The 14,660-nt window shown below is 42.8% G+C and overlaps 1 pseudogene; it reads left to right on the top strand.

Annotated features, from left to right (window-relative positions):
* The window catches only part of LOC102006849, a 43,460-nt pseudogene that overhangs the window by 13,074 nt on the left and 15,726 nt on the right, over nt 1-14,660 (top strand).

A 14,660-nucleotide genomic window follows, 5' to 3' on the forward strand; every position in this document is an offset into this window, starting at 1 on the left:
GTAGTTGCTGGATCAGTTTTCTTTGCTGTCTTGTTTTTAAGGTATCTCTGATTATATGGTCTTGTGCCTCTGATCTGTCCTTAAAGTTTGACACTCTTTCTTCACAATGGCTACGTCTGATGTGCTTGTACTTGATAGAATTCTTTATCTCTGGGATTTCTGTTTGGCGCGTTTTCATGGACTATATTTCTTTGGTAAGTTATCAGTCATGTTTTGGATGGATTGGGTAGCTCTTCTTAATTTTTTATTGGACCCTTCTTTAAACACATTCGTCGATTTGTTTGTTAACTCACTGTCTGTTTGGTTACATCATCTCTGAACTTGCTGAGTTTCCTTATTTCCTGTCTAATCATTTCATTCAGTTCGACTATTTGGTATTTGCTTTCCTCTCCATTGCTGACCCTTGGATCTGCTTTTGGGGGAGTTGAGCTTCTTTGGAGTTTTTTTGTGTTCTGTGTGTGTGTGTGTGTGTGTGTGTGTGTGCTGAACAGGCACATAGGCATGCATACCTGTATTTGTGTGTGTGCTTGAAGGCAAATAGAGTGAAGAGATTTTGTTGTTGGCATGAATATCTCCTTAGTTAGGTTCTGTTTCACAGTGACATGATCTTGGCTTTATTTGTCAAGAAATATTGTATACCACTTTGACCTATTCAATTTAATGGGTTAGGCTTAGACATGGTGTTGTAAGGAAACATTTTGTCATTATGACAGATATAACCATACATCGATACTAAACATCAAAACTTGAAAAAAGGAAGGGGAAAACAATGGGGGTAAGTCTATAAGAAGAGAGGGAGATAAGAGAAATATGTTAGCAGGTCAAAAATAGATAGGAAGTGGGACTCTGTTGGAGTTATTTTTATAGCTAGTGCAAATGGTTGGTGTTATGGGGGTTTGAGAGAGTATTTGTGGAGGTGGGAGGAGGGAGGCAAAGGGAGGGAAGTGTAATTAGGGACTGGGGGAAGCTGTGAAGTTGTTGGAACCTGTTAATATGTTTGTGTTTAGTTTTTCTTGGATCTTCTAAGCACAGTTTTGTTAAGGGTTACCCGGCACGGCCAGAAAGAGAACCATCCAAGTTAAAGTGCTGGTCAGTTCTCATTCTCTTTTGCACATACACAAGCTCCTGCTATATATATGCTGTAGGAAAGGTGAGGAGGAAAAGAGGTAACATCAAAAGATAGGGAAAAGGAAGAAGGGTGAAGAAAAGAGAATACGGAGGAAAGAGGACTTTAAAAAGGGAAGAAAGAGAGACAGCAGAATGAAGAATAAAGACTTAAAATCAAAAAAGTGAAATAAAGACATAATATTAATAAAGAAGCAAAAATCAGAGAAGAAAAAGAGAAAAAAAGCCAAAGAAAACCCAGAATAGACAGACAAGCAAGGAAATGAACAAAAACCCCTCACACAGCTGCTGTACCACAGAGCCGGAGTGTCCATAGAGTTCCCTTTATGCTTTATCTGTAGTCATATTGCTGGCAGCCAAGCTGGTTTCTCTTCTCCGGATTGCTTAACTTCCTGCCTGGGATCAGAGGCGGCTGTCATCTTTCTGGACCCACCTCTTGGCTACAAACTGTGCTTAGGGTGTGGCTAACTGTAGATCTTTTTCTTTGTCCTAAAATCAGACCACCTCAAATAATTTGGGAAGAGTAAGATGCACTGTAGTTTGTCTAATCCCTGGTTCCTCTGTCAGCTTCAACCAGGGATCTCCCAATCCTGCTCACTTTGCTGCAGGAGAAAACCCATGCTCTCCCTCCAGGGACCTTCTGCTCGTGTATCAGCAGAAGCGGTCTGCCGCAGGTGCTACATTCTGCCCCCTTGCCCTCAGACCTTTGTCAGTCCCTAGTTTCTGTCTCAAGAGCTTTGCTTTCCAGCTTTGGAAATTTGCCCAGTCTCTAGGCTTGGCACAGGGCCTCCTTTGACCATGTAGGGTGGTGAGTGATAAGCTGGATTTCATGCTGTCTCAGATCTTTCTGGTGTTTGGAGAAATAACAGGAGGGTGCCTGCCGTGGTCCAGCTCCACTGGTTCTTTTCCCCCTCCACTGTGTCTCCAGGGATGCGATTCATGTTTCCATGTGAGCAATTTCCAGCCTTTCTCTGCCTTGGACAGGGAGTTTCCCCGGGCATTGCCAAGTGGTGGGCAGTGGGCAGGATGCTGCAGGGACACCATTCTCTGTATTTAGGGGGATGGTGGGGGCAGGGATTGCTTGTTTTGGTGTTGCTGGCTCTATCTCAGGTTGCAGCCTGTGGCTTCCTTGGGGCCATAATTTGTCTGAGATCTACCAATAAATGCATTTGATAACATCAGTGGGGATCATTACCTTTTTCATTATTTGTGGTCAGAGAAACAGTTTTCTGACTAGTGTTCACCACAAGAGGAGAAAGAACATTGACCTGGCTTCTTATTAGCTGATGGTCGTTAATAAAGGCTGAGGCTCCTTAGCTGCTCCTAGTCTCACTTATCATCTGCCTGAAGAAAAGACTGATTAACTGGTTGTGGTGGCACAGATTGTAGTCCCAGCACTCTGGGAGTTTGAAGCAAGACAATCACGAGTTTGAGCCCAGCCAGGGGAACTTAGTGACTTGGCATGATCCTTTCTCAAGATAAAAACTAAAAATAACTGGAGATGTTACTCAGTGCAAAGGCCCTGTCTTTAATCCCAGTTTTATGGCAGTGAGTAGAAGGGTACAGGCTGACCAGATAATCTTAGAATGTTAGTGACTCCCCTGAAATTGCATATAAAGTCCTCTCTCTCTCTCTCCCTCTCTCTCTTCTTTCTTTTTCTGCAGAAGGAATTTGTACTACCAGGGGAAGTTATGTCTAATGCAACGGATTGATAACTGGTGGTCAACTTGTAACCCCCAGCTAAACTGAGTAAGTGTGGTGCTGGGTGTGGGAGGCCCACCGGAGGACTGTTGCCAGCAGCATAAGAGGCAGACCTGGAGAAGAAGGAGGCTGCTGAGAGAGGCTGTTGGGAGCTGATAGCAGCTGTGGGGAGCTATTGGTTGTTTTGGAGGAGCTCGTCATGCTGGCTTTCCTGTTGAACTTGGCTGTTTTCATCCTCCGAGGAGCTCGGGACCTTGCTGGCACTGAGAATGGCTTCGGTTCATTTTGGGGAAGTTCTGGTCCTCACTTTGAGCATCGCTTCCTAGTTCCAGAGGGGAAGATTGTGCACCGCTGGCCTCCTGGAAAAACTTGCTGCGTTGGCTTCCCTGATGGGAACTTGGCCATCTTGATAATCAGAGGAACTCGGGACCTCGCTGTTGCCAAGGATGGCTATGGTACCTTTTGGGAGAGCTGTGGTTCTTCTGAGCATCACTTCCTGGCTCCAGTGTAGATTCCTCAGCCTGCTAGCACAGATCCTTCATCCCACTGGCACAGACTTTCTAGACTCCACCACTGACCTTTGGGCCTTCCCAGCACAGATCGGTGAAACAGGCCTGTGTGAGATATTGTTATGGGTTCTGGGCCTCCAGCTGGATTCATAGGAGGCATCATTATGGGCTCTACTCAGCTGGACTCATGTAGGACATTATTTTGGGATCCAGGCCCTCAGCTGGATTTCTGGTCTATAGTGTGTGGGCAGATTTCCTGCACGTTCTTAGGTACATCTTCTTTGGGTGACTATTATAAATAATCTTATAAAATATGTGTCCTGTATTGTACGGTTCCCCTTGCAAAAATAACCCCCAAATCAACACACCTAATAATGTTAAAGCTTCATTATGCTGGATTTTTGCTTGGCTGTGCATTGGAACCTCCTGTAGAGATTTAAAATTCTCTGACCTAATCCCAAAGTTTCTTATTCAGTTGGTCCAAGGAGGGACCTGAGCATCAGGGTTTTTTTTAGTCTTACCCAAAGCTCAATAAAAATGAGTTATTCTTTTATTCATATCTAGATTTGGAAATATGTTCTCTGATATAACAATCTAAAAATTGCTTTGTATATTGAAGAAGAGTAAATGATATCAAAGCTGAGTAACAAATTCATTATATATATCTTTTCCTAAATAGATCACTTTCATGAAAACAATTACTTTCTGTTAACCCTTTAAATCCTCCATATTCTTATCAGATAAAATCATACTTCCTTCAGCTTCAGTCCATAGTTATCCAAGACAGGGTGATGTGGCAGAGGGGTACCACAGAGGAGAAAAAGTTCATGGCAGGCAGAGGGCAGCAAAAGCAGCAAGGTAGAAAGCAGCAAGCAACAAGTAACCACAGTAACCTTCTTTCTGTCCCTTATATTCTATCCTGACTCCCTGCCCTTTAGGTGGGTAGCATTCACACCCAGTAAGGGCTTGCCCATTATCCACCCCCAGAACTATGCCAAACCAATCAGTGGGCTAATTTACTAATCACACACCCTTGGTCCCAGCATCATCTCTGAAGAGCCCCACCGGTGACTACATGTGGTTTCAAGGGGATGTGTACACATAAGCCATAACAAATCACATGTTGTATCATTTCTATCTATACACTTTGAAAATGAGATGTTCATGGCAATATTTTTAGGAAAATTATCAAGAGGAGTGGAACTTAGTGTATAAAATAATAACCGAGGGGTTCATGACTGCCAAGCAGACCAGGAAATGCAATTAAATTCCCAGTAAGACTATATCTTTCTATACTTCCCTTCAAGCCACTATTGAGCCTGGTGAGTTGTGCTAGCAGTTGCTCTGCCAAGTGCCACATGTTGTTCATAGCCTTTTCTAAACCACTGTCAATTTTATTTGTTGTCTGTCAGGATATTGTAAATAATTCCTTCATAGGACCCATAGGTCACCATAACGTCCTAGTTCTAGTCAACCAAATGAGTGACTACTCAAACTATTTAGAGATGGAAGATTTCTAGGCTAGTTGTGTAGCTCATTGGCAGACTCCTTAATATAAGGACTGCACACCTGAGGTCCTGGGTTCAAGCCCTAGTTCTTGAACTAATGACATGTCTCCTGCCCTCTCAGAGTGAGTCGTTTGATCGAGTTCATTGCTTGCTCTATTCCCTTCTGCCACTGCCACTGCCACTACCACTGCCACTGCCACTACCACTGCCAGTGTCACTGCCACTGCCATAATCAGCTGGTTCCAAGACAGGGTGATGTGGCAGAGGGGCATCACAGAGGAGAAAAAGTTCATGGTAGGCAGAAGGCAGCAAAAGCTGTGAAGTAGCAAGCAGCAAGCAACAAGCAACCACAGCAACCTTCTTTCTGTCCCTTATATTCTATCCCAACTACCTGCCATTTAGGTAGGTAGCATTCACTGAATTGCCACAACACATTGTATTTTTTAAGCTCCCAGGAGAATATGAAGTGCAGCCAGGTAGGAACTTCAGCAGCAGATGATTCCTACACCTTCCCTTGTGGCACTAGACTTTTGATTTGGATGCCCCTGCAATTTATAAACAATATAGCACATCCATCAGAACCAGGGTCAGTGCCACAGGCTGGGGCTTGTTTAGACTCATGAGGACTGTGACTGAAGATCCTCTGGATGGACATTACAAGACATTTCCTTAGAATTTGGCGGAATGTTTTGCTGTACCCAGGTAGCTGGATGATTCCTGGGGTGTTTCCCTCTCCCATATTTGCTATACCTTGCTGCATTCAGGAAGAATCAGGTTGGCAGAGAAAGGCACTGCGTAGCTCCCAAGGGAGTGCCAAAGGAGCCTCCCAATTGGGTATGGAGATGCCAAAGGGACAGGCGGTGCCATGCAAGAGGTGCTGAGGGCTGGACAGACTAATACAAATATGAACAGTGAGCCAGGTCCTCAGAATAGGCAGAGTTGCCTGTAGGATGACTCAGGTAAATATTTAAGAATTTTCTTAAATGAGACAGTGAAGAGGATCAAGTGAAAAGGTAAATTAGGACAACTGAAAAATATTTTAGTTTATTAGTCAAATATGGAAATAGCTTTAATTGTTCAATTGATTGTTTAAGTAGCTACTCACAAAAATGATATAACAACCCACCCTTCTCTGCTTTTCTTTGCAGTCTGGTGTTGTATAAGCCAGATGTCTCTCTGGCACCAATACAAGCCCAGGCTGGGAGGGTCTCAGACGAGATGAGCAGCTGCAGCTGACTGTGTAGACCCCAGAAACACACATGGCATCTTGCTCCCCATTTAACTCTCCACAGACAGGAAAACTTGATGTGGGTGTGTTGTGGATCTGGTCCGAAACATGGCCCTGTAGGACTTAAAATGCCCCTGCTGGCAGCTGGGATGACTCAGCCTGCGTTCCTCAGCCAGCACAGCAGGCCTGGCAGGCATGCCCAGAGTGGTGAGCGGAATGAGCGTCCCCGGGGATTCATTTTAAGCTACAGGGTTTTCTAACTGGTTTAATAGGAAGTGATGTTGGTTGACGAGTGAGGAGAGATTAAATAGTCTTCAGGTCCTTGTTTAAATAATATATTAATTGTGATTACCTGATGTGTGCCAGCTCTTGCTTTAAAAACTTTGTCCATATGATTTCATTTAATTTTTCTCACCACCCTGAAGGTCAAGTATGATTATCCTCATTCAAGTGTGACTATCCTCATGCTTCTTTGTTTCTTTTTTTTTCTCTCCCATCCCTGCTCTTCTCTTTTTGATTGTGATTGCAAAGCCTGTGTCCTGGAGCTCCACAATACCCTCTCCACGGGGACTTCAGGAAGCATTTGCCCACAGTATGCCAGGTGCTTTGCCAGGCATGGTGGACAATACAATGCTAAATTCATGGCCTCTGTTATCCACGGGCCAGCAGCCCCCACAGCTACCCAGCTAAGCTGGGAAATGTTCATGCCCACCCCAGTTCTACCCCTCACCAGTCTGGGACTCCATTTCTTTCAGTAAAATGGAGATGTCAAGACTTTGTGAGTCCAGACAAGAGACAGGACAGGACAGCGTGTTGAAGGTGTTGCATGAGTGAAGCTTCATCATTCGCCTTTCACAGGCCACCTGGATTTCAGCACAGTGGGCTCTGAAGCAAACTAGGCCAGGAGAAACCTCTTTTTCTATACATCTCACATTTTGTTACTCCCTTGGCAAGTCCTGACAGCTGCATCTTCCAGGTATGGAGAGTATGATCCTTCTTGTTCATTCCACTCAAGCCACCATGGTCCTTTTCCGGGACTGGATAACAGCTTCCAACTGGTCTTTTGTTGTGCACTGGCTCCCCTCTTGAGGCTCTCATTTGCCTTATCAGAGAAACCTTCTTTGAATATCGCTTTAAAAATTGTACCCCTATAGCCCAGCGTGGTGGTGCATGCCTGTAATCCCAGCACTCTGGGAGGCTGAGGCAGGAGGATTACAAATTTGGTTCCAGCCTGGGCAATTTAGGGAGACCCTGTTTAAAAAAAAAGGTGGGCAAAACCAGAAATGTAGCCCAGTGTAGCTGGAAATGTAGCCCTAGTTTCAGTCCTCAATACAAAAAAAAATTGTGTTCTTGTTCTTTGCTATCACTCACTGTGTTCTAGTCTGCTTTATTCTTCCTCGAATTTGTTGCTGATTTATTAGTAGTCTGATCCCCTCTCCGGAATGCGGCCGTGCACTTCTGTATTCCCAGGATTCAGGGCCTGGCACATGACCAGTGCTGCCACATACCTGAGTTCTTAAATTCATTCTCAAATTTTTATTTTTAATATTAAAGATTCAAAATAAAGAGGAGCATAGAAAATAAGAGGAGAAATTCTTCCATAACAATTCATCCAGGCACAATCACTGTCAATACATTTAAAACTATTTTGATATTTTAATATAATCCTCTTAGAGTATTGTAATTACAAAGGTTGATCAACCTTCATTTCATCATATTTTTTGCTTGTTTTTTTTTTTTTTTTTTTGAGACAGGGTCTCACTGTGTAGTTCAGGTTGGTTTTGAAATCATTAGGTTGCCCCAGAACTCATGGAGATTCTCCTGCCTCAGCCTCCTAAATGCTGGGATTACAGGTGCGCCCACCATACCCAGCTCTCATCCCATATGTTTTGACTTTTGACACTTAATTTAAATGTTTTGAGCACTGGTATCACCTTCATTTGGGGCTTAGACATATCATCATGAATATGTTTAACCTTATCTTCCTTTGCCAATATTTGAGAATGTTAGACACAAAGGGAGGCTCATTATACATCACGGGCTGCTCATTGTATATATAATGCTTTGAAAACACACCATACTTCAGCCACACCTACGTTCATTAATAAAGCATGTCTTTAGCATCTACTATAGTGCTGGAATCCACTTTCCTATCTCAGTGAAAGCCTTGCTCTGCCAGGCTGTTGTCATTTGCATGAGTTTGCATTGTGTTCATACAGTAGGTCCATTATGTATAAGCCATCATTGTAGGGTGGTGAAGGAAGATGGCATGGTCATGGCTGGTAGCAGCTTTTGGGGTAAAGCCCAAGACCACCAAAGAGACACTGTTTCAAAGTGGGAAAGTCTTTAGGACCAGAAACAAGAGGATCAGGTTCTTCTTTAAGTGTGAAGCTAACTTTCTGCTATGTTTTTGAATAGTAGCAAGGGCGTGGACTCCTGGGTGGCAGTACTGGCAGGTGCTGTGGACCCTTAAGAGGCGAAGCCTAATAGGAGGTCACTGGGAGGTCCTCAAAGAGGGTCATGGGAACCCAGTCTCTCAGTCTGTCTCTGCTTCTTGGCTAGAGTTGTGAGCAGTTTTCTCTGACACATGTTCCTCACTATTGCCATCTGGTACCCTCACCAGAGGCCCAAAGCATGGGACCACTAACCTTGGACTTGAACCTCCAGTGCCATGAGCTGAATAAGACCTTCTGTCTTTAAAATGGAATTGCGTCAGTTGTTTTGTTGTATAACAGGAAGCTGACTAATACTTGCTGGGAGACCTTAGAAAGTCTTTCATCCTCCAGATGGCAATTTCCACATGTGGAAAATGTTAAGATGGTTGGGAGACATAATTCTTTGATTTTCATTAATGATTAGTGATCTTGACTAATTTTCTTTTTCCTGACTCCCTCTCTTTTTCTCCCTCCCTCTACCCTTTTCCCTCCTTCTGTTCCTTCCTTCCTTCCTCTTCCCTTCCCTTTCCTTTTCCCCTCCACCGTTCCTCCTTTTCCTTATGGTTCTGGGGATTGAACCCAAGTCCTCATACCTGCTAGGCAAGTGCTCTACTACTGAGATACACACCCAGCCCTAGGGTAATCTTGTGATTTGTCACATTCTATATTAATTGAATGCAGGTAAAAGTTAAACCAAATTTCTTGCCTACTGACCAACCCAATCAGCCTAACCAGTGAAAGCTTATTTCAGCAGCACTTCCTGTCCCCTATTCATATTCCCTGATACACCAGCAATGAAAAACCGCTCACTCTCAGTGTTGCTTTGTGTATGCTCATGCCAGCCTCTTCCCTCTGAATCTGAAGAACATTCTCAGATCTATTTCCAAGCCTTCTATCTTCAGAAGAAGGGTAAAAAACCCGAGATTCAAGCAACCTTAAATAATTCTACAAGTTGGGGTCAAATATTGATGATTACTTGGTGGCTCCTTGATGTCTCCAGTGGAAAATGTCTTGAAATTATAAGTCCCTTTTAGTATATTCTGGTCTTGAAGCTTGGCCAGTTACTGTCAATTACATGTCATATTAACTTATGAGTGCTTTTAACACACCATGAGGTAGGTAGGGGTATAGCTCAGTGGCTGAGCACATGTTTAGTATGCATGAGGCCCTGGGGTTTGTCCCCAGAAGAAACAAAATAAAACAAACAGATAGGGGTAGATTTTTCTCTAGTTTAACCTTCCTCTTCTTCCTCCTCCTCTTTTTTCTCCTCCTCCTGTTCTTTCTCCTCCTCCTCTGCCTCCTCCTCTGCCTCCTCCTCCTCCTCTTCCTTCTTTTGTGATTTTGAGGTACTGGGGATAGAACCTACAGCCTTTTTACTGCACCCCTAGTGGATTTTTTATTTTGAGATAGGGCCTCACTAAGTTGCTTAGGCAGGCTGGTTTTCAACTTGTGATGCTCCTGCCTCAACCTCCCAGAGTGCTGAAAGTTCAGGCATATGCCACTATGTCCAGCTAGTTGAACTTCCCATGAAACAGGGAAATGACAACCTTAAACTAGTTAATATTTAATTCTGTGTCAAATGTTTATTTTTAAATCTTGCTTGACATTGCCTTGTAATCTACCCAGGAGAACCCGTCTTCGCAGTTGCAGCTCTAACCTGAACATCGAGATGACATATGCCTTTGGAATGCCACCAAACATGATCACACTTTGTTTGTAAGAAGACACCGGTACCCACCTGGTAACCCATAAACCTCATTTGTCTCTGAGGAGAGTTTCATTTCACCTGATAGCAGGCAACCTCTCTGTCATGTACAGCATGACCACATGATCCCATCTGATTCTTTGCCAAGGTCCCACAGGAGGACAGACTGCCTTCAGCTGTAAATGGTTTCTTAGATAACGTGCAGGTTTTCAAACTGTTTTCTCCCTCAAAGAAATATGACATTTTCTCAGGTCTTGATTTTGATAGTGTGGCTGGAGGATACTTCGATGTGTTCACTGAGCTTTTGCTGTGTATGAAATTCCTGTCACTCCAGGAACCTCCTGTTGTGGGGCAGATAGAAACCAAGCTGTGGTCTCAAGAGAGAATTGTCACAGCAGTATCAGAGAGACAAGAAAGTCTTCCAGTTTCAAAAGCCAACAGTCAGGTCGAAGATGCAAAAGATTTGGAAGAATAGATGGTCAGGCAGTGTCAGTTTTCCCGCCATGGAGAATTAGATAAAAACTTCCAAGACCTGAAAGACTGGAAGAAGGAAGAGAGTTCAGGAGAGAGGAGACTGCTGGGCCAGGCGGGTTAACTGAAGCAAACCCCGACCCTGCCATCTCTAGCATGGGGAGCTGTCAGTGAGCAAACATGGAGCCTGCTGTACGTGGGTCCTTTTGGGGAGGTTGCCCTTGAGCAACACTTGCTTGTAATCCAGGTGTTTGCCCAGTATGTTTTCACTGCTCACTGTGAGGGATCCCTTCACAAGCCGAGCAGTCAGGTGATCAGGAGGGCGGCTTTCTATTTTCTTTTGTTTTTCCCTTAAAATCCTGATTTATTGGGTGCTGCCAGGCCCCTGTTTCTACAAGTTCCAGGAAGACAGACCTAGGAGAGAGCACAGAGCTGTCAAATGGGGCTTGATCAATTTACCAAAGAACTGCACATGAACGACCTCAGGATGTTAATTCTGCAATCCTTTAGGACTCAGAGGAGCCAGAGTATTTATTAACTGGATTTAAAGAACACTTAATTTAGCCAGGTGTGGTGGTGCATACAAGCCTGTAATCCCGGACAGGAGAGGCTCAGTTCAAAACTGTGAGTTCAAGGCCTTCCTGGGCTACACAGTGAGTTCAAGGTCAGCCTAAACTACACAGTGAGACTCTGTCTCAAAAATGAAAACAAAACGCCTAAATCTTAATTCAAATTGTTCATACCACTAAGCATTAATTAATGTATCAATTCAGTATAGAACATTAAGTGCTACCTAATCAATCTCCGAGGCTAAAACTCTAGAATCATTGCTCTTTATCTGTTCTCTTTTGTTATCACATGAAGTATATTAAAACTTGAATTAATTAGATGAACTGGGTAAGAGATGGTTGAGTATTCTTTGACTTGATTTGGTCAGGGTAGAATAGTGTTTTATTTTATTTTAATCTAGGAAGTGCTGAGCTGCATCCATAGCCCTTTTAATTTTTTTTTAAATTTTAAGACAAGGTTTCACTAAGTTGTCCAAACTGGCCTCTGACCTGCAATCCCCTGAGTAGCTGGGATTGCAGGTGTGCATCACCACACCTGGCTAGTGTAGACCAACTTCTCTATTGCATCCCCCAAAAAACAGCTTAACAAAATTAAAAGTTCATTTCCTGTTCGTGAAAAGTCCAATGCTAAGATTACAAGCTGAGAGACTTCCTACCCCTTCTCTCTCCTGAAGTGTAATTTGGGACTCATGCTCCTTTCATTCAGTGGCTTTACCAGTTATTGGTGTCAAGGCCACTAACTGTTGGTGCTGAACTGTGTCCTCCCCAATTCCTGTGCTGAAACTCTAACCTGCAGTATTTCAGAACGTGACAATGTTTGGAGATAGGACATTTAAAGATGTTTTTAAGTTACAATGAAGCTGTTAGGGTGACCCTAACCCAATTTGACTGGCACTCTCATCAGAAGAGGAAATTGGGAGGCTGGGGGTTTAGCTCAGTGGCATAGCGCCTGCCTGGCAAGCGCAAGGTCATGAGTTCAATTCTTAGTACTGGAACCACCCCCCTCAAATAAAAACAAACAAACAAACAAAAAAAAAAAAAACAAAAAACAAAAAAAAGGAAAAAAAAGGAGAGGAAATTGGACACACAGAAGAACTCCAGGGTACACACTCACAAAGGAAAAACCATGTGAGGACACAGAGAGAAGGCAGCCACCTGCCAACCAAGGAGAGAGGACTCAGAGAAATCAAATCTGCTGACACTTTGATCTTGGATTTCCGGTCTCCAGAACTTTGAGAAAATACAGTTCTGTTGTGGTAGGATGTTTTATCAGTCCTAGTAAAGCAGTCACCTTAGAACAGATGAGGGGAGAAAGAATCCCATCTGGAAACTCTTTATGGGCTGAGTTGTATGTAGTGTGTCTCTTTGCCCTGTATAGTCCCCTGCCTGGAATTCAGTCCAAGTGGTGGTAGCTTTGTAAGTGTTCGGTCATAATTATCTCTAAGTTGTTCATGTATATTTTGAACACTGTGATACAGGGGTGTATATGAGAGTGAAAACAATTGAAAAATGAAGCAAAATAAAAAATAAAAACCATACTCTAAGTACTTCAAAAGTGGTAATTTAATAAACAAGTTAAATGTTCTCTTTTTTTCTGGTTTTAGGGATTCTGTTTTTTTTTTTTTTTCCTATACCAGGGACAGAACTTACGACCTTGTGCTTGCCAGGCAGGTGCTGTGCCACTGAGCTAAATCCCCAACCCCAACCCCTGATTTTAGGGATTCTGGATCAGAGAGTTGGGAAGACAATCCCCCTACTTTCTTTTAGATAAATGCCTCATGTGGTTTGACATTAATGTAGGTGTCTTTTTGTTTTTCTGTTTTTTGTGGGCAGAGGTATTGTTTCATGCTTAAATTTGTAATTAAACAACAATCGAGAGTACTGTTTTCATAAAAACAAATGCTGCACAAGTTATAAATTATACTTTTGCTTTAGGTATGCTTTAGAAGAGACAGGTTGTTTGGACTTTGTATAAGACTATCCTGAAAATAATTAACTGTATTTAAAAAAAATTAATCATCCTTTTTCCAACAACTTTTCAAATCTATGTGTATGTATGGTGTTGGAGATTGACCCCAGCACCTTATGCATGCTAGGCATAAGTTCTATATCATGGAGTTATGTCTTAGCCCAATATTCTTGTGTTTCTGTTTAGGGTCGGCACGTCTATTGGAGAATGGGAGACTTCTGAGGAGGTCTGAATCATGGTTTCCTCTGCTGCTTCAGACAATTGCTGTCATTGGGTCCAAGTCCAAAGTACAGTACATTATACAGGAAACAAAGATGTGCTAGATAAGGGCAGACTGTGGTTTCAAATCTTCACTTCACAGGTGGGCATACTACTTAACCTCTCTGGCCTGTTTTTCTCATTCATGAACTAAGCAGGATAATAGAACCAGTCTCATAGGTTTGCTGCATAGATGCAAAGATTTAACACCTGGAAGGAACTTCATGCAGTGTCTGGCACACTGTAGAAGTTACTTAAGTATTCGGTACTATTTTCTATCAATACCTTCTGAGATATCATCTTGCATGGATATATAGCTTCCTGTGTTTTCTTTTTTAGCCACACATTTTCTTTTTTATTTTATTTTATTTTAAAGAGTAAAAGAAGGATAACATAGTAATAGTGGGTGGCTTACCAAATTACAGACAAAGTGGTAGGAAATTATCAATGGTTATTGTTTTACATATTGTTATCTACAAGATAGTTTCTCAGGAAAACAAATAGACAAATAATAGTGAGTTACAGACAAAAGAGGTAGGAGATTATCAATAGTTGTTGTACTATACTTTGGTATCTTCAAAGTGGCTTCTAAAGAAAATAAATAGAGCTATACTTGAGTGACCAATTGAATAATCATTAAGTATTTTCAATGGTTGTTTTAGGAAACACGTAATAATAAACATACATCCATTTACAAAATAGCATAGGAACAATACAACCATTACAGAGTTACGTACAGATTAGTAGGAAAATATCAATGGCTGCTGTAATACATGGTGGTATCTTCAAAGTGGTTTCTTAGGAAGACAGAGATATGCAAGAAGGATCTAACAAGTAGTTAGAGCCTAAGGGTTGTCAAAAATAGCATATTACCTCCTCACTAGTGACTCCTGTCACTGAAGTGTGGTGGCTGGAAGGAAGGCCAGGATTGAAAAGAAGAACCGAGAGACTTGCACCCGTTTTAGCAATAGGTTGTTTTCTTGTTTTTCCATAGTCATGATTACCAGGGGCTCCTCCATGGAGATAACAGTCTGGTCAGAGGGAGAAGGTAGAGTTTGCCCCAGGCCCCATCATTCCTGTTGGACTACCTGGTAGGATGGACCTGAGCTCTGGAGCCTCTGCTTCAGAGGGCAGACCGATCTCCAGTGGTCACCTTTGCATTCATGGCATGGCCCAGGGGGC

Source organism: Chinchilla lanigera, unplaced genomic scaffold, assembly GCF_000276665.1.
Source record: "Chinchilla lanigera isolate Chin_1 unplaced genomic scaffold, ChiLan1.0 scaffold00001, whole genome shotgun sequence".
Taxonomy (NCBI): domain Eukaryota; kingdom Metazoa; phylum Chordata; class Mammalia; order Rodentia; family Chinchillidae; genus Chinchilla; species Chinchilla lanigera.